At 38.1% G+C, this 20,570-nt stretch overlaps 1 long non-coding RNA gene across 1 annotated transcript in view; it reads right to left on the bottom strand.

Annotated features, from left to right (window-relative positions):
• Window positions 1-20,570, bottom strand: part of LOC145484480 (uncharacterized) — a 193,144-nt gene that overhangs the window by 62,233 nt on the left and 110,341 nt on the right. The window lies entirely within an intron of this gene.

Genomic DNA, 20,570 nt, shown 5'->3' with positions numbered 1-20,570 from the left:
TTTATTAATGATGACCGTTGTTGTTCCTTTGTCTACTTTTTTGAGGTTTATGGCAGAGTTATTCTTGAGCTCTTTTAAAGCTGCCATCTCATTGCGTGACAAATTATTTTTGGGCTTGTTGATTCTGATGACAGCAAGTTGTGTTTTGACACTTTCTAAATAGCTTTCAAGGGTGATGGATTGTTGAACCGGAGGCATCCAATTTGATTTGACATGAAAAAGATGTGGTTCTTTATCTTGGCCGTGATATAGCTAATGGAGGCGCATTCTTCTCGCGAATTGTTCAAACTCCTGCAAGAGTTGTCGCCTAATTATGGTTTTGTTAGTCAAGGCGTTGGGATAAATTTGAGACCCCTCAGTTGATAGCACGTTGACTTGGTCGTCAGATAGTTAATGGGTTGAAAGGTTTTTAAGGAATTTTTCATTTAGTTCCCTTTCTTTGGCTGCCCGCCTTTTTCCAGAGGTGTTTCTACGGTTTTTGCGCCGTTTGTTGTTAGAAATACCCTTGCTGGTTTTGTGGCCACCTTTCGTAGAGTCAGAGAACAGGAAAAAACAGAGTGGTTGCGTCGCATTATCAAAAGCCTTCAGATCATAGTTTTGCTCTTACAAGCATGTCTTTTAGAGATTTACCTCTTAATTAAGTTGAGCAATTTGTGCAATTTTCAGCTCTTTACAAGCAAAATTGAGGGAAATATCAGCCATCAAAAAGTGCCAAATTGCTGTGTGGTAAAAAAGTTAATGAGCCATACATTTCTCTGTAAAATTTCGAGTTTTTAGAAGAGAATTTCGTCGAAACCATTCCGTGTATTGGGCTCAAATTTTCAGAGGCAACTGAAAGTGTTATGCCCTTTCAATATTCAGAGTTTTTCTTTCATTAGCGTCATCAGATAGTGATAAGCAAATGTTAATGAGGCAAAAAGTGTAAAAAAAGATTCCCCTATAGGGCTGCAAAAGCTGCTTTTCATTGCCATAAGCAACGTACGCAGTCGAAGTGAGAGATTTTGATAACGTGAATATCATGTGACGCCAAAGATGTCAATATTTGATTGCTATATATTTATTTGGAAACCTTTGACTGAATAGTTTTAAGAAAAAAATATCTGTAACTTGAAAGCACATAGGTGCGCCAAGAAATTTCCCGATTTTGTGGCACTGTTTATCCAAGAGCCTTGCAAGGACAACCTCGCGAGGCTTACCCCAATTTTTCGAAATTTTTTTCACTTCCTGTTCATTTGATTTCCCCCTCAAAATTTACGGAATTTTCAGTTGAATGGTTCACATTTCGGTAATTCAGCAAATCTCACTTTATTTTTAGAAACCACCCCATGAAATTTCGGTTTCATTTTTCTCCGTTTAAGCCCCGCCACCTTTTATGGGACGTTATTCCATGGCAGTGTTACCCCCCACAATTAAATTCTCTTAAATTCGATGGTACCCAATTTTTGAGGCACCGGGAGAATGAGGTGTGCAGAGTCGCGGTTAAATGAAATAACCCGTGCACTTGATTGGCTGTTAAATGTTGGTTTCACATGCACACAGCCCGCACATACATTATAGCCTGCTTACATAACTACTGAGACAATATCCCTCATGTGATAGGCCACTTCCACATTCCTCGCGTCTGCAGCTAGTCACGACACTATAAAATGTTTTACCCAAGAGGCGCTTTTCATTTGACGGAAAATTCCAGTTGAAATTTCGGAAATTTCCAGGTGCGAATGGAAAAAATTTTATTCATGTATTTATTTGAGGCCCTATGCGCCAACTTGGCGCAAGGGGACAGGTGAAGGTGAATTTATTTATTTATTTATTTATTTATTTATTTATTTATCTATTTATTTATTTATTTATTTATTTATTTAACTTTATTTATACACGAGTGAAACATCAGGACGTAAGAGAGAGACAACTTTGTGAGGTATAGCTGGTTTTCACGTGACGTCACCAAAATTCCAACTACAAAACTATTGATCATCCTGAGATATTTCTTAAATGATGTGTAAGAGCAGCTGAAAACTAATATTCATAAAAATTTTCGTTCCGAATGGGTTTTTGGTTTTGCGATACACTACGCTTGAATTTCTAAGCTTTTGCGTGACGCGGCATTTACATGACGGCCTAGAGAGCTGTCATGATGGTTAAAAAAGTGACTTATTTCAGGGAACTTGGCTATCTGAACAGTTCAGGTCTTAGAAAAAGTATTATTTTAATGTTTTAGAGTTACTCGAGGGATACATTCACGCTTTTGTAGCGAAACACAGTGACAGATGTTTCTGTTGGTTTCCGGCCGCCATGTTGGTGCCCATACGGATGGGCACCAGCATGGCGTCTCCATACAAATCTCTATAAATATGGGTAAAAAATTTCTCCGCATATCTCGCATAAGAAAAATTGCTGTGACCCGAATTTTGGCGAGAGTCTTTGCATATTTACCTTCTTTCATTTTCCAGATTCTGGACTTTATCTATTGACCGGTTTTGATTTCTATTTTGATCTATTTTGAATTGCGTGACACTGAAAACCAGCAATACCCAAATTTATTACCTGGGAATTTTCGTTTGAGTTGATTTTGCACCCGTATTCTTTCTTTTTTCCAATCTACCCCCGTTCGAAAGTTACAGATTTTTCGGGCGAAGGGAAAGCAGCCAAGAGCCCAGCCAGTGATGATAAAACCCCGACTACTCGAGCGATCCGAGGTCCATCTTGCTACCACAACGTCTCACTGCACATAAACAGTAAGTCTGTTTTTGTTGTATATTGATTTAGGAAGATATCATATCAGGCATTGGAAACGCTAAATGATTCAAACTGACATTTTCGACTTCTTTTATTTCTGTCAAATTAGTAAAAAAAAAATAACACATTTTTTTTAATGACTTAGTCGCGAACCTTTCACCGCTATACAGACGAATTTTCTTTTTTTTTTTTTTTTAACAAGACGACGATGGAGATTCATTTCTTGTACACCTTTGCACGCGAGACACGCCATGAAAAAGAGACACATGTAATAAAGGTTTTATTAAAAACTCGGTTAACATGTTCATTTCAAACACTACTGTGTCTAAAGGCGTCAATTCATCCTCAAGCTGGTCTTACCTGAATCGACGTCTCAAAAACATCAGTGCAATTACTGTGTTTGATGACTTCCAAAAGAAAATTATGAGAAAAGCTATCTTTGAAACGAATGGAATTTATAAACAACGTGACTGAAAGACTGAAACAATGTTATGGCTTAGACGAATGACGAATTTCGATCTCCATCTGTTGGCCGTGTGTCACTGAAGTGCCGATGACTGCATGAAGTTACTTTGTAAGAAAGCGATCAAGAATTAGAAAAAAGATAAGTAAGAAAATAACCAGGTCAAATAACCGATTTTGAGTCAATTTCGGAAAACGATTCCAATCCCAGTGACAAATTAGGGGATTTTTCAGTCTCGCTCTCGTATTACTGACAATTATTGCGCGTTCGCATCATGCAGATAATGGTATCTAACTGTCAAGAATTATCAACTCGTTTTTATAATCAACGAGTGATGCAACAACTTGCTTGTTACAGTCCGTGAGAGTTGCAAACGGAAATATTCTTCCATGATTCAGTTATCGTCATATTTGGATGTCCTTAAAAAGCGACCACAAGACGAGGAGTTCGTGAAGATTCAGTGGCATAATTCTAACTTGTTTCAAATAAAACTCATTTTGGCCAAAAAAAAAAAAGAAAACAGTCATATCTTACAAAAATAATCTAGTGACATATTGGTACCGAACAAAAGAATGAAACGGATGGTTTAGCGCCATCAAAGTAATTAACTGATGCACGAGTTTTTCGTCCACTGAAAATATAGCTAAATATTCTCAACCCAAGTGGCTGCGTTCTTCCGCTTACACCAATTGTCCTATTCTGAGTACTTTACCAAAGGAATCCTGGGAACAAAAATTGGAAAATAAAACAAAAAAGAAGCTACGAAGAAATGTCCCTTATCTATTTCATAAAAAAACAAGGCAGCTGCTTATCAAACACACTGTCAATACATCAATACTCTGAATAACTTTTACGCGCAATTTAAGTGGAACCCTTTTCATAAGACTTCCTTTTGGCAATAAGTTGTGCGCATATTAAATGAGTTGTCAGATAAAAGATGTTCTTAAGATAAAAGAAAGAATGGGCTTAGCGATTACTGTCCGTTAGAACAGCATTAAAAGGTGCTCGCACGCTCGTTAAGCGCCAAAACGAACTGGTTCAGCTTCCTGAAGTTCCGCAACATGCGCAAAACATTGATGTTCACACTTCTCCTCTGTTGCATCGCATTTCTCGCCATGAAAGAAGGCACTGGGGCGGTGAATTGCCCACCGAAAAGTAATATGCCGGTAAATTACAATGACGATTATTTAACTGACGAATACTTTTCCATCTTTATTTGTAGCTAGTGGGAAAAGTTGGTCAGAACCGTTAATTGAGCACGGCGCTCAATTAACACGGTCCCAGCTTAGGAAAACTTATTCTTAACAACCAAATAACATAGCAAAAATCAACACTTTTAGTATACTTTAACCATTATGTAATTCTTGAGTTTTAATTTATCACATTGCGCCTTTGTTTGGGTTCCATTTGTCTTATTCCTCGGTTGTCTTTTGGCAGGTTTGTAACCGGTCGTTCAAGAGACGAGTTTGTGTCGCTGCTCGACGATTGAACTGCGAACAACTCCTGCAAGACGAAGACTTGAACCGATGAGTTCACCAAACCGCTCCCAAATAACAACTTGAGAACACTCTGTAACGTTCTGAAACATGCTGTAGCCTCAAGTAAAGAGAGAAAATATTAACTGAGTACTAGTTCTTTAAAACAGATTGTCAATAAATTAAAAATTAAAGTTTCAATCATTTGTTTTGAGAACTTTACTGCTGTGTGCACTGTCGGGTTTTTTTCCGCTCCTTGGCGTGTTGACAGCGTGTTCGGTCTCGCAAGCACTTATTTGCCAAAGAACAAGGGCTGCATGAGGACATAGCACTGCGCGAAAAGCCAAATATTCGGGCCCGGATTCGCTCGAATACGGATCGGCGCACGCTGCGTATGCCGCAATGTTCTGACGTATTCGATTACGGCTGACTCGAAATACACCTGGAATATTCTATAGGAATCCGGCCTGTTTTTCCGTTAATACTCGTGAATGACTCGAAGCGTTCGATAAATCATACGGGCCACGTTTTGGTAGATTAATGTTGCATTAGATGTTCTTCGAAGATATAGCGATCATTTATGACTCGAACATTTTCGAATACTCTCAGTTGTTCGAGAGTTTGCGACTGGAACACGCGATGCACGACGCCACTTCTGACGTGAACGTCTTCGAATACTAATGAATACGTCAAGTATGCTCTAATTTTCGAGAATCCACGCTATGAACACGAAAGTTATGTCACGTTTTTCACAGCCAAAGATGTCTTGCGTCGTCAAGAACGGGTTTTATGCAGGTAATATACGCTACCGCCTTGTTCAGTCAGATAACACGCTAATGTTCCGAAACGTGCGACTGGAACACGAGACTCATGTGAAGTATGAAACTTGTTCATGTTTGAATACTGAGGCATACGTGAGGTTTTAAGGTATTCTAAACGACACACTTCAAGTGTTCTGTGGTGTTCGACTCGGACACGAGACTCATGCGAAGTATGAAACGTGTTCATGTTTGAATACTGAGGCATTCGTGAGGTTTTAAGGTATTCTAAACGACACACTTCAATTCATGTCTCCTGTTCCACTGGAACACGAGACTCATGTAAAGTATGAAACGTATTGCCGATTGAATACTGACGCCAACGTGAAGTACTGAGGACCCATGACATACCAAAGCTTGTATATCCCCAAACCGTGTTCAAACTGTCGAGTGTAACACGCTTTTTAATTCCTTTGGATTCCTAACAAAACCACCCAAAAAAATACTTTATTTATAAATAATAAAACTTATATTCTTACTTGTTCGTGTATGTTTATTTTCATCAATCTATGGAAGAATTTACATTGCCAAGACCCTATGTTATTAAGGAACCATATGAGAAGCAAAACTTAAAAAAACATTATAACATTTTGTATGCATTTACTTTATATCTAGATGCTGTTTTGTTATGAAAAAGCATAACCACCTGAGAAGCAAAGTCTTTAAAAAACACTATAACATGTTTTTTTTGTTTTGTTTTTTTTGCAAACTTTATAACTGGATGCTGCTGTGTTATAAAAAGGCATAATAAAGCATTTGAGAAGCAAAGTCTAAAAAACCACTTCTATAACATTTTGCATGCAACTTTCTAACTAGATGCTGCTATATTATGAAAAAGCAGAAGACACCATCTCAGAAGCAACCTAAAAAACACTTAGGACACTTAGGACACTTAGGAAGAAGTTTATACGGTTTAGTTAAAACCATAATTGTATTGTGTTTACAAATTTTAGACGCAGAATTATATTCTTTTCAAAATCCCAGCTTTGGGTTTCTTGAAATATCGCAAACTTCAGCGTCAATATTCTTGAGGGGCTGAGAATAGGCGAATAGGAAAAAACAGAGACAGGCCTGCACGGACTCCCAATGTGGTTTTTGTGGTTGCGTGGCATTATCAAAAGCCTTCAGATTATAGTTTTGCTCTTACAAGCATGTCTTTTAGCGATTTACCTCTTAATTAAGTTGAGCAATTTGTGCAATTTTCAGCTCTTTACAAGCAAAATTGAGGGAAATATCAGCCATCAAAAGCTGCCAAGTTGCTGTGTGGCACAAAAGTTAATGAGCCATACATTTCTCTGTAAAATTTCGAGTTTTTAGAAGAGAATTTCGTCGAAACCATTCCGTGTATTGGGCTCAAATTTTCAGAGGTAACTGAAAGTGTTATGCCCTTTCAATATTCAGAGTTTTTCTTTCATTAGCGTCATCAGATAGTGATAAGCAAATGTTAATGAGGCAAAAAGTGTAAACGAAGATTCGCCTGTAGGGCTGCAAAAGCTACTTTTCATTGGCATAAGCAACGTACGCAGTGGAAGTGAGAGATTTTGATAACGTGAATATCATGTGACGCCAAAGATGTCAATATTTGATTGCTATATATTTATTTGGAAATCTTTGACTGAATAGTTTCAAGAAAAAAAAATCTGAAACTTGAAAGCACTTAGGTGCGCCAAGAAATTTCCCTTGTACGCACAGGTTATGTTCGTCGGAACCCGATTTTGGGGCACTGTTTATCCAAGAGCCTCCCAAGGACAACCTCGCGAAGCCTACCAGAATTTTTTGAAATTTTTTTCACTTCCTGTTCATTTGATTTCCCCCTCAAAATTTACGGAATTTTCGGTTGAATGGTTCACATTTCGGTAATTCAGCAAATCTCACTTTATTTTTAGAAACCACCCCATGAAATTTCGGTTTCATTTGTCTCCGTCTAATTCCCTCCCCTTTCTATGGGACGTTATTCCATGGCAGTGTTACCCCCCACAATTTTAATTGTCTTAATTTCGATGGTACCCAATTTTTGAGGCACCGGGAGAATGAGGTGTGCAGAGTCGCCGTGAGGTGTGCAGAGTCGCAGTTAAATGAAATAACCCGTGCACTTGATTGGCTGTTAAATGTTGGTTTCACAAGCACACAGCCCGCACATACATTATAGCCTGCTTACATAACTACTGAGACAATATCCCTCATGTGATAGGCCACTTGCACATTCCTCGCGTCTGCAATTAGTCATGACACTATAAAATGTTTTACCCAAGGGGCGCTTTTCATTTGACGAAGAATTCCAGTTGAAATTTCGGAAATTTCCAGGTGCGAATGGAAAAAATTTTCTTCATGTATTTATTTGAGGCCCTATGCGCCAACTTGGCGCCAGGGGACAGATGAAGGTGAGTTTATTTATTTATTTATTTATTCATTTATTATTTATTTATTTAACTTTATTTATACACGAGTAAAACATCAGGACGTAAGAGAGAGACAACTTTGTGAGGTATAGCGGGCTTTCACGTGACGTCACCAAAATTCCAACTACAAAACTATTGATCTTCCTGAGATTTTTCTTAAATGATGTGTAAGAGCAGCTGAAAACTAATATTCATACAAATTTTCGTTCCGAATGGGTTCTTGGTTTTGCGATACACTACGCTTGAATTTCTAAGCTTTTGCGTGACGCGGCATTTACATGACGGCCTAGAGAGCTGTTATGATGGTTAAAAAAGTGACTTATTTCAGGGAACTTTGCATTCTGAACAGTTCAGGTCTTAGAAAAAGTATTATTTTAATGTTTTAGAGTTACTCGAGGGATAAATTCACGTTTTTGTCGCGCAACTCAGTGACAGATGTTTCTGTTGGTTTCCGGCCGCCATGTTGGTGCCCACACGGATGGGCACCAGCATGGCGTCTCCATACAAATCTCTATAAATTTGGGTAAAAAATTTCTCCGCATATCTCGCATAAGAAAAATTGCTGTGACCCGAATTTTGGCGAGAGTCTTTGCATATTTACCTTCTTTCATTTCCCAGATTCTGGACTATATCTATTGACCGGTTTTGATTTTTATTTTGGTCTATTTCGAATTGCGTGACACTGAAAACCAGCAATACCCAAATTTATTACCTGGGAATTTTCGTTTGAGTTGATTTTGCACCCGGATTTTTTTCTTTTTTCCAATCTACCCCGCTCGAAAGTTACATATCAGGCATTGGAAACGCTAAATGATTCAAACTGACATTTTCGACTTCTTTTATTTCTGTCAAATTAGTAAAAAAAACTAACATATTTTTTTAATGACTCAGTGGCGAACCTTTCATCGCTATACAGACGAATTTTTTTTTTTTTTTTTTTTTTTTTTTAACAAGACGACGGTGGAGATTCATTTCCACCCATACGTACACCTTCCCACGCAAGACACCCCATGAAAAAGAGACACATGTAATAAAGGTTTTATTAACTACTCGGTTAACACGTTCATTTGAAACACTACTGCGTCTAAAGGCGTCAATTCATCCTCAAGCTGGTCTTACCTGAATCGACGTCTCAAAAACATCAGTGCAATCACTGTGTTTGATGGCTTCCAAAAGAAAATTATGAGAAAAGTCATCTTTGAAACGAATGGAATTTATAAACAACGTGACTGAAACAATGTTATGGCTTAGACGAATGAGGAATTTCGATCTCCATCTGTTGGCCGTGTTTCACTGAAGTGCCGATGACTGCATGAAGTTACTTTGTAAGAAAGCGATCAAGAATTAGAAAAAAGATAAGTAAGAAAATAACCAGGTCAAAAAATCGATTTTGAGTCAATTTCGGAAACCGATTCCAATCCCAGTGACAAATTAGGGGATTTTTCAGTCTCGCTCTCGTATTACTGACAATTATTGCGCGTTCGCATCATGCAGATAATGGTATCTAACCGTCAAGAATTATCAACTCGTTTTTATAATCAACGAGTGATGCAACAACTCGCTTGTTACAGTCCATGATTGTTGCAAACCGAAATATTCTTCCATCATTTAGTTGTCGTCAGATTTAGATGTCCTTAAGAAACGACCACACAACGAGGAATTCGTGAAGATTTGATGGCATAATTGTAACTTGTTCCAAGTAAAACTCATTTTGGTCAAAAAAAAAACAGTTACATCTTACATAAATAATCTAGTGACATATTGGTCCCGAACACAAGGATGAAACGGATGGTTTAGCGCCATCAAAGTAATTAACTGGTGCACGAGTTTTCCGTCCACTGAGAATAATCTTCTCAACCCAAGTGGGTGCGTTCTTCCGCTTACACCAAATGTGCTATTCTGAGTACTTTACCAAAGGAATCTTGGAAACAAGAATTGGGAAAATAAAAAAAAAAATAAGCTTCGAAGAAATGTCCCATTTATTATAAAAAAAACAAGGCAGCTGCTTATTAGACATACTGTTAATACATCAATTCTCTGAATAAATATTACGCGCAATATAATCCTTTTCATACGACTTCCTTTCGGCAATAAGTTTTGTGCGTATTACATGAGTTGTCAAATAAAAGATGTTCTTAAGAGAAAAGAAAGAGTGGGATTAGTGATTAGTGTCCGTTAGAACGGGATTAAAAGGTGCTCGCACGCTCGTTAAGCGCCAAAACGAACTGGTTCAGCTTCCTGAAGTTCCGCAACATGCACAAAACATTGATGTTCACACTTCTCCTCTGTTGCATCGCATTTCTCGCCATGAAAGAAGGCACTGGGGCGGTGCATTGCCCACCGAAAAGTAATATGCTGGTAAATTACAATGACGATTATTTAACTGACGAATACTTTTCCATCTTTATTTGTAGCTAGTGGGAAAAGTTGGTCAGAACCGTTAATTGAGCACGGCGCTCAATTAACACGGTCCCAGCTTAGGAAAACTTATTCCTAACAACCAAATAACATAGCAAAAATCAACACTTTTAGTATACTTTAACCATTATGTATTTCTTGAGTTTTAATCTATCACATTGCGCCTTTGCTTGGGTTCCATTTGTCTTATTCTTCGGTTGTCTTTTGGCAGGTTTGTAACCGGTCGTTCAAGAGACGAGTTTGTGTCGCTGCTCGACGATTGAATTGCGAACAACTCCTGCAAGACGAAGACTTGAACCGATGAGTTCACCAAACCGCTCCCAAATAACAACTTGAGAACACTCTGTAACGTTCTGAAACATGCTGTAGCCTCAAGTAAAGAGGGAAAATATTAACTGAGTACTAGTTCTTTAAAACAGATTGTCAATAAATTAAAAATTAAAGTTTCAATCATTTGTTTTGAGAACTTTACTGCTGTGTGCACTGTCGGGTTTTTTTCCGCTCCTTGGCGTGTTGACAGCGTGTTCGGTCTCGCAAGCACTTATTTGCCAAAGAACAAGGGCTGCATGAGGACATAGCACTGCGCGAAAAGCCAAATATTCGGGCCCGGATTCGCTCGAATACGGATCGGCGCACGCTGCGTATGCCGCAATGTTCTGACGTATTCGATTACGGCTGACTCGAAATACACCTGGAATATTCTATAGGAATCCGGCCTGTTTTTCCGTTAATACTCGTGAATGACTCGAAGCGTTCGATAAATCATACGGGCCACGTTTTGGTAGATTAATGTTGCATTAGATGTTCTTCGAAGATATAGCGATCATTTATGACTCGAACATTTTCGAATACTCTCAGTTGTTCGAGAGTTTGCGACTGGAACACGCGATGCACGACGCCACTTCTGACGTGAACGTCTTCTAATACTAATGAATACGTCAAGTATGCTCTAATTTTCGAGAATCCACGCTATGAACACGAAAGTTATGTCACGTTTTTCACAGCCAAAGATGTCTTGCGTCGTCAAGAACGGGTTTTATGCAGGTAATATACGCTACCGCCTTGTTCAGTCAGATAACACGCTAATATTCCGAAACGTGCGACTGGAACACGAGACTCATGTGAAGTATGAAACTTGTTCATGTTTGAATACTGAGGCATACGTGAGGTTTTAAGGTATTCTAAACGACACACTTCAAGTGTGCTGTGGTGTTCGACTCGGACACGAGACTCGTGCGAAGTATGAAACGTGTTCATGTTTGAATACTGAGGCATTCGTGAGGTTTTAAGGTATTCTAAACGACACACTTCAATTCATGTCTCCTGTTCGACTGGAACAAGAGGCTCATGTAAAGTATGAAACGTATTGCCGATTGAATACTGACGCCAATGCAACGTGAAGTACTGAGGACCCATGCCATAGCAAAGCTTGTATATTCCCCAAACTTTATTCAAACTGCCTAGTGTAACACACTTTTTAATTCCTTTGGATTCCTAACAGAACCACCCAAAAAAAAGAAAATTACCAGGACAATATGCATGTTATCCCAACAAAAAGTAAACATCTGCAGTTATGACATCTTCATTTCATTTCAAATAATACTTTATTTATAAATAATAAAACTTATATTCTTACTTGTTCGTGTATGTTTATTTTCATCAAACTATGGAAGAATTTACATTGCCAAGACCCTATGTTATGAAAAAGTATAAGGAACCATATGAGAAGCAAAACTTAAAGAAACACTAGAACATTTTGTATACATTTACTTTATATCTAGATGCTGTTTTGTTATATATGATAAAGCATAACCACCTGAGAAGCAAAGTCTTTAAAAAACACTATAACACTTTTTTTTTTTTTTTTGCAAACTTTATAACTGGATGCTACTGTGTTATAAAAAGGCATAATGAAGCATTTGAGAAGCAAAGTCTAAAAATCCACTTCTATAACATTTTGCATGCAATTTTCTAACTAGATGCTGCTATATTATGAAAAAGCAGAAGACACCATCTCAGAAGCAGCCTAAAAAACACTTAGGACACTTAGGAAGAAGTTTATACGGTTTAGTTAAAACCATAATTGTATTGTGTTTACAAATTTTAGACGCAGAATTATATTCTTTTCAAAATCCCAGCTTTGGGTTTCTTAAAATATCGCAAACTTCAGCGTCAATATTCTTGAGGGGCTGAGAATAGGCGAATAGGAAAAAACAGAGACAGGCCTGCACGGACTCCCAATGTGGTTTTTGTGGTTGCGTGGCATTATCAAAAGCCTTCAGATTATAGTTTTGCTCTTACAAGCATGTCTTTTAGAGATTTACCTCTTAATTAAGTTGAGCAATTTGTGCAATTTTCAGCTCTTTACAAGAAAAATTGAGGGAAATATCAGCCATCAAAAGCTGCCAAGTTGCTGTGTGGCACGAAACTTAATGAGCCATACATTTCTCTGTAAAATTTCGAGTTTTTAGGAGAGAATTTCTTCGAAACCATTCCGTGTATTGGGCTCAAATTTTCAGAGGTAACTGAAAGTGTTATGCCCTTTCAATATTCAGAGTTTTTCTTTCATTAGCGTCATCAGATAGTGATAAGCAAATGTTAATGAGGCAAAAAGTGTAAACGAAGATTCGCCTGTAGGGCTGCAAAAGCTACTTTTCATTGGCATAAGCAACGTACGCAGTGGAAGTGAGAGATTTTGATAACGTTAATATCATGTGACGCCAAATTAAAGATGTCAATATTTGATTGCTATATATTTATTTGGAAACCTTTGACTGAATAGTTTTAAGAAAAAAATATCTGAAACTTGAAAGCACATAGGTGCGCCAAGAAATTTCCCTTTTGCGCACAGGTTATGTTCGCCGGAACCCGATTTTGTGGCACTGTTTATCCAAGAGCCTTGAATTTTTTTTCACTTCCTGTTCATTTGATTTCCCCCTCAAAATTTACGGGATTTTCGGTTGAATGGTTCACATTTCGGTAATTCAGCAAATCTCACTTTATTTTTAGAAACCACCCCATGAAATTTCGGTTTCAGTTGTCTCCGTCTAAGCCCCTCCCCTTTTTATGGGACGTTATTCCATGGCAGTGTTACCCCCCACAATTAAATTCTCTTAAATTCGATGGTACCCAATTTTTGAGGCACCGGGAGAATGAGGTGTGCAGAGTCGCGGTTAAATGAAATAACCCGTGCACTTGATTGGCTGTTAAATGTTGGTTTCACATGCACACAACCCGCACATACATAATAGCTTGCTTACATAACTACTGAGACAATATACCTCATGTGATAGGCCACTCGCACATTCCTCGCGTCTGCAATTAGTCATGACACTATAAAATGTTTTACCCAAGAGGCGCTTTCATTTGACGGAGAATTCTAGTTGAAATTTCGGAAATTTCCAGGTGCGAATGGAAAAAATTTTATTCATGTATTTATTTGAGGCCCTATTCGCTAACTTGGCGCCAAGGGACAGGTGAAGGTGATTTATTTATTTATTTATTTATTTATTTATTTATTTATTTATTTATTTATTTATTTAACTTTATTTATACACGAGTAAATCATCAGGACGTAAGAGAGAGACAACTTTGTGAGGTATAGCTGGTTTTCACGTGACGTCACCAAAATTCCAACTACAAAACTATTGATCTTCCTGAGATTTTTCTTAAATGATGTGTAAGAGCAGCTCAAAACTAATATTTATACAAATTTTCGTTCCGAATGGGTTCTTGGTTTTGCGATACACTACGCTTGAATTTCTACGCTTTTGCGTGACGCGCCATTTACACGACGACCTAGAGAGCTGTCATGATGGTTAAAAAAGTGACTTATTTCAGGGAACTCGGAATTCTGAACAGTTCAGGTCTTAGAAAAAGTATTATTTTAATGTTTTAGAGTTACTCGAGGGATAAATTCACGTTTTTGTAGCGCAACTCAGTGACAGATGTTTCTGTTGGTTTCCGGCCGCCATGTTGGTGACCACACGGATGGGCACCAGCATGGCGTCTCCATACAAATCTCTATAAATTTGGGTAAAAAATTTCTCCGCATATCTCGCATAAGAAAAATTGCTGTGACCAGAATTTTGGCGAGAGTCTTTGCATATTTACCTTCTTTCATTTCCCAGATTCTGGACTTTATCTATTGACCGGTTTTGATTTCTATTTTGATCTATTTTGAATTGCGTGACACTGAAAACCAGCAATACCAAAATTTATTACCTAGGAATTTTCGTTTGAGTTGATTTTGCACCCGTATTTTTTCTTTTTTCCAATCTACCCCCGTTCGAAAGTTACAGATTTTTCGGGCGAAGGGAAAGCAGCCAAGAGATTCATTTCTTGTACACCTTCGCACGCGAGAACGCCATGAAAAAGAGACACATGTAATAAAGGTTTTTCTAAAAACTCGGTTAACACGTTCATTTGAAACACTACTGTGTCTAAAGGCGTCAATTTATCCTCAAGCTCGTCTTACCTGAATCGACGTCTCAAAAACATCAGTGCAATCACTGTGTTAGATGACTTCCAAAGGAAAATTATGAGAAAAGCTATCTTTGAAATGAATGGAATTTATAAACAACGTGACTGAAACAATGTTATGGCTTAGACGAATGAGGAATTTCGATCTCCATCTGTTGGCCGTGTGTCACTGAAGTGCCGATGACTGCATGAAGTTACTTTGTAAGAAAGCGATCAAGAATTAGAAAAAAGATAAGTAAGAAAATAACCAGGTCAAATAATCGATTTTGAGTCAATTTCGGAAACCGATTCCAATCCCAGTGACAAATTAGGGGATTTTTCAGTCTCGCTCTCGTATTACTGACAATTATTGCGCGTTCGCATCATGCAGATAATGGTATCTAACTGTCAAGAATTATCAACTCGTTTTTATAATCAACGAGTGATGCAACAACTTGCTTGTTACAGTCCGTGAGAGTTGCAAACGGAAATATTCTTTCATGATTCAGTTGTCGTCAGATTTAGATGTCCTTAAAAACCGACCACAAAACGAGGAGTTCGTGAAGATTCGATGGCATAATTGTAACTTGTTTCAAATAAAACTCATTTTGGCCAAAAAAAAAAAAAGAAAACGGTCATATCTTACAAAAATAATCTAGTGACATATTGGTACCGAACAAAAGAATGAAACGGATGGTTTAGCGCCATCAAAGTAATTAACTGATGCACGAGTTTTTCGTCCACTGAAAATATAGCTAAATATTCTCAACCCAAGTGGCTGCGTTCTTCCGCTTACACCAATTGTCCTATTCTGAGTACTTTACCAAAGGAATCCTGGGAACAAAAATTGGAAAATAAAACAAAAAAGAAGCTACGAAGAAATGTCCCTTATCTATTTCATAAAAAAACAAGGCAGCTGCTTATCAAACACACTGTCAATACATCAATACTCTGAATAACTTTTACGCGCAATTTAAGTGGAACCCTTTTCATAAGACTTCCTTTTGGCAATAAGTTGTGTGCATATTAAATGAGTTGTCAGATAAAAGATGTTCTTAAGATAAAAGAAAGAATGGGCTTAGCGATTACTGTCCGTTAGAACAGCATTAAAAGGTGCTCGCACGCTCGTTAAGCGCCAAAACGAACTGGTTCAGCTTCCTGAAGTTCCGCAACATGCGCAAAACATTGATGTTCACACTTCTCCTCTGTTGCATCGCATTTCTCGCCATGAAAGAAGGCACTGGGGCGGTGAATTGCCCACCGAAAAGTAATATGCCGGTAAATTACAATGACGATTATTTAACTGACGAATACTTTTCCATCTTTATTTGTAGCTAGTGGGAAAAGTTGGTCAGAACCGTTAATTGAGCACGGCGCTCAATTAACACGGTCCCAGCTTAGGAAAACTTATTCTTAACAACCAAATAACATAGCAAAAATCAACACTTTTAGTATACTTTAACCATTATGTAATTCTTGAGTTTTAATTTATCACATTGCGCCTTTGTTTGGGTTCCATTTGTCTTATTCCTCGGTTGTCTTTTGGCAGGTTTGTAACCGGTCGTTCAAGAGACGAGTTTGTGTCGCTGCTCGACGATTGAACTGCGAACAACTCCTGCAAGACGAAGACTTGAACCGATGAGTTCACCAAACCGCTCCCAAATAACAACTTGAGAACACTCTGTAACGTTCTGAAACATGCTGTAGCCTCAAGTAAAGAGGGAAAATATTAACTGAGTACTAGTTCTTTAAAACAGATTGTCAATAAATTAAAAATTAAAGTTTCAATCATTTGTTTTGAGAACTTTACTGCTGTGTGCACTGTCGGGTTTTTTTCCGCTCCTTGGCGTGTTGACAGCGTGTTCGGTCTCGCAAGCACTTATTTGCCAAAGAACAAGGGCTGCATGAGGACATAGCACTGCGCGAAAAGCCAAATATTCGGGCCCGGATTCGCTCGAATACGGATCGGCGCACGCTGCGTATGCCGCAATGTTCTGACGTATTCGATTACGGCTGACTCGAAATACACCTGGAATATTCTATAGGAATCCGGCCTGTTTTTCCGTTAATACTCGTGAATGACTCGAAGCGTTCGATAAATCATACGGGCCACGTTTTGGTAGATTAATGTTGCATTAGATGTTCTTCGAAGATATAGCGATCATTTATGACTCGAACATTTTCGAATACTCTCAGTTGTTCGAGAGTTTGCGACTGGAACACGCGATGCACGACGCCACTTCTGACGTGAACGTCTTCGAATACTAATGAATACGTCAAGTATGCTCTAATTTTCGAGAATCGCACGCTATGAACACGAAAGTTATGTCACATTTTTCACAGCCAAAGATGTCTTGGGTCGTGAAGCACGGGTTTTATGCAGGTAATATACGCTACCGCCTTGTTCAGTCAGATAACACGCTAATGTTCCGAAACGTGCGACTGGAACACGAGACTCATGTGAAGTATGAAACGTGTTCATGTTTGAATACTGAGGCATACGTGAGGTTTTAAGGTATTCTAAACGACACACTTCAATTCATGTCTCCTGTTCGACTGGAACACGAGACTCATGTAAAGTATGAAACGTATTGCCGATTGAATACTGACGCCAACGTGAAGTACTGAGGACCCATGACATACCAAAGCTTGTATATCTCCCAAACCGTGTTCAAACTGTCGAGTGTAACACACTTTTAATTCCTTTGGATTCCTAACAAAACCACCCAAAAAAAAGAAAATTACCAGGACAATATGCATGTTACCCCAACAAAAAGTAAACATCTGCAGTTATGACATCTTCATTTCATTTCAAATAATACTTTATTTATACATAATAAAACTTATATTCTTACTTGTTCGTGTATGTTTATTTTCATCAATCTATGGAAGAATTTACATTGCCAAGACCCTATGTTATGAAAAAGTATAAGGAACCATATGAGAAGCAAAACTTAAAGAAACACTAGAACATTTTGTATGCATTTACTTTATATCTAGATGCTGTTTTGTTATATATGATAAAGCATAACCACCTGAGAAGCAAAGTCTTTAAAAAACACTATAACATGTTTTTTTTGTTTTGTTTTTTTTGCAAACTTTATAACTGGATGCTGCTGTGTTATAAAAAGGCATAATGAAGCATTTGAGAAGCAAAGTCTAAAAAACCACTTCTATAACATTTTGCATGCAACTTTCTAACTAGATGCTGCTATATTATGAAAAAGCAGAAGACACCATCTAAGAAGCAGCCTAAAAAACACTTAGGACACTTAGGACACTTAGGAAGAAGTTTATACGGTTTAGTTAAAACCATAATTGTATTGTGTTTACAAATTTTAGACGCAGAATTATATTCTTTTCAAAATCCCAGCTTTGGGTTTCTTGAAATATCGCAAACTTCAGCGTCAATATTCTTGAGGGGCTGAGAATAGGCGAATAGGAAAAAAACAGAGACAGGCCTGCACGGACTCCCAATGTGGTTTTTGTGTGCATTATCAAAAACCTTCAGATTATAGTTTTGCTCTTACAAGCATGTCTTTTAGAGATTTACCTCTTAATTAAGTTGAGCAATTTGTGCAATTTTCAGCTCTTTACAAGCAAAATTGAGGGAAATATCAGCCATCAAAAACTGCCAAGTTGCTGTGTGGCACAAAAGTTAATGAGCCATACATTTCTCTGTAAAATTTCGAGTTTTTAGGAGAGAATTTCTTCGAAACCATTCCGTGTATTGGGCTCAAATTTTCAGAGGTAACTGAAAGTGTTATGTCCTTTCAATATTCAGAGTTTTTCTTTCATTAGCGTCATCAGATAGTTATAAGCAAATGTTAATGAGGCCAAAAGTGCAAACAAAGATTTGCCTATAGGGCTGCAAAAACTGCCTTTCATTGGCATAAGCAACGTACGCAGTGGAAGTGAGAGATTTTGATAACGTGAATATCATGTGACGCCAAAGATGTCAATATTTGATTGCTATATATTTATTTGGAAACCTTTGACTGAATAGTTTTAAGAAAAAAAAATCTGAAACTTGAAAGCACTTAGGTGCGCCAAGTAATTTCCCTTGTACGCACAGGTTATGTTCGCCGGAACCCGATTTTGTGGCACTGTCTATCCAAGAGCCTTGCAAGGACAACCTCGCGAGGCCTTCCCCAATTTTTTGAATTTTTTTTATTTCCTGTTCATTTGATTTCCCCCTCAAAATTTACGGAATTTTCGGTTGAATGGTTCACATTTCGGTAATTCAGCAAATCTCACTTTATTTTTAGAAACCACCCCATGAAATTTCGGTTTCATTTTTCTCCGTCTAAGCCCCTCGCCCTTTTATGGGACGTTATGCCATGGCAGTGTTACCCCCCACAATTAAATTCTCTTAAATTCGATGGTACCCAATTTTTGAGGCACCGGGGGAATGAGGTGTGTAGAGTCGCCGTGAGGTGTGCAGAGTCGCGGTTAAATGAAATAACCCGTGCACTTGATTGGCTGTTAAATGTTGGTTTCACATGCACACAGCCCGCACACACATTATAGCTTGCTTACATAACTGCTGAGACAATATCCCTCATGTGATAGGCCACTTGCACATTCCTCGCGTCTGCAATTAGTCACGACACTATAAAATGTTTTACCCAAGAGGCGCTTTCATTTGACGGAGAATTCCAGTTGAAATTTCGGAAATTTCCAGAGGTGAATGGAAAAAATTTTCTTCATGTATTTATTTGAGGCCCTATGCGCCAACTTGGCGCCAAGGGACAGGTGAAGGTGAATTTATTTATTCATTTATTTAACTTTATTTAGACACGAGTAAAACATTAGGACGTAAGAGCGAGACAACTTTGTGAGGTATACCCAAATTTATTACCTGGGAATTTCCGTTTGAGTTGATTTTGCACCCGGATTTTTTCTTTTTCCAATCTACCCCCGTTCGAAAGTTACAGATTTTTCGGGCGAAGGGAAAGAGCCCAGCCAGTGATGATAGAACCCTGACCACTCGAACGATCTGAGGTCCATCTTGCTACCACAACGTCTCACTGCACATAAACAGTAAGTCTGTTTTTGTTGTATATTGATTTCGGAAGATATCATATCAGGCATTGGAAGCGCTAAATGATTCAAACTGACATTCTCGACTTCTTTTATTTCTGTCAAATTAGTAAAAATACTAACATATTTTTTTTTATGACTTAGTCGCGAACCTTTCACCGCTATACAGACGAATTTTTTTTATTTTTTTAACAAGACGACGATGGAGATTCATTTCATGTACACCTTCCCACGCGAGACACGCCATGAAAAAGAGACACATGTAATAAAGGTTTTATTAAAAACTCGGTTAACATGTTCATTTGAAATACTACAGTGTCTAAAGGCGTCAATTCATCCTCAAGCTGGTCTTACCTGAATCGACGTCTCAAAAACATCAGTGCAATCACTGTGTTAGATGACTTCCAAAAGAAAATTATGAGAAAAGCTATCTTTGAAACGAATGGAATTTATAAACAACGTGACTGAAACAATGTTATGGCTTAGACGAATGAGGAATTTCGATCTCCATCTGTTGGCCGTGTTTCACTGAAGTGCCGATGACTGCATGAAGTTACTTTGTAAGAAAGCGATCAAGAATTAGAAAAAAGATAAGTAAGAAAATAACCAGGTCAAATAATCGATTTTGAGTCAATTTCGGAAACCGATTCCAATCCCAGTGACAAATTAGGGGAGTTTTCAGTCTCGCTCTCGTATTACTGACAATTATTGCGCGTTCGCATCATGCAGATAATGGTATCTAACTGTCAAGAATTAT

This window comes from Orbicella franksi, chromosome 4 (assembly GCF_964199315.1).
Source record: "Orbicella franksi chromosome 4, jaOrbFran1.1, whole genome shotgun sequence".
Classification (NCBI taxonomy): Eukaryota; Metazoa; Cnidaria; class Anthozoa; order Scleractinia; family Merulinidae; genus Orbicella; species Orbicella franksi.
This window is presented reverse-complemented; position numbering and strand designations above follow the sequence as displayed.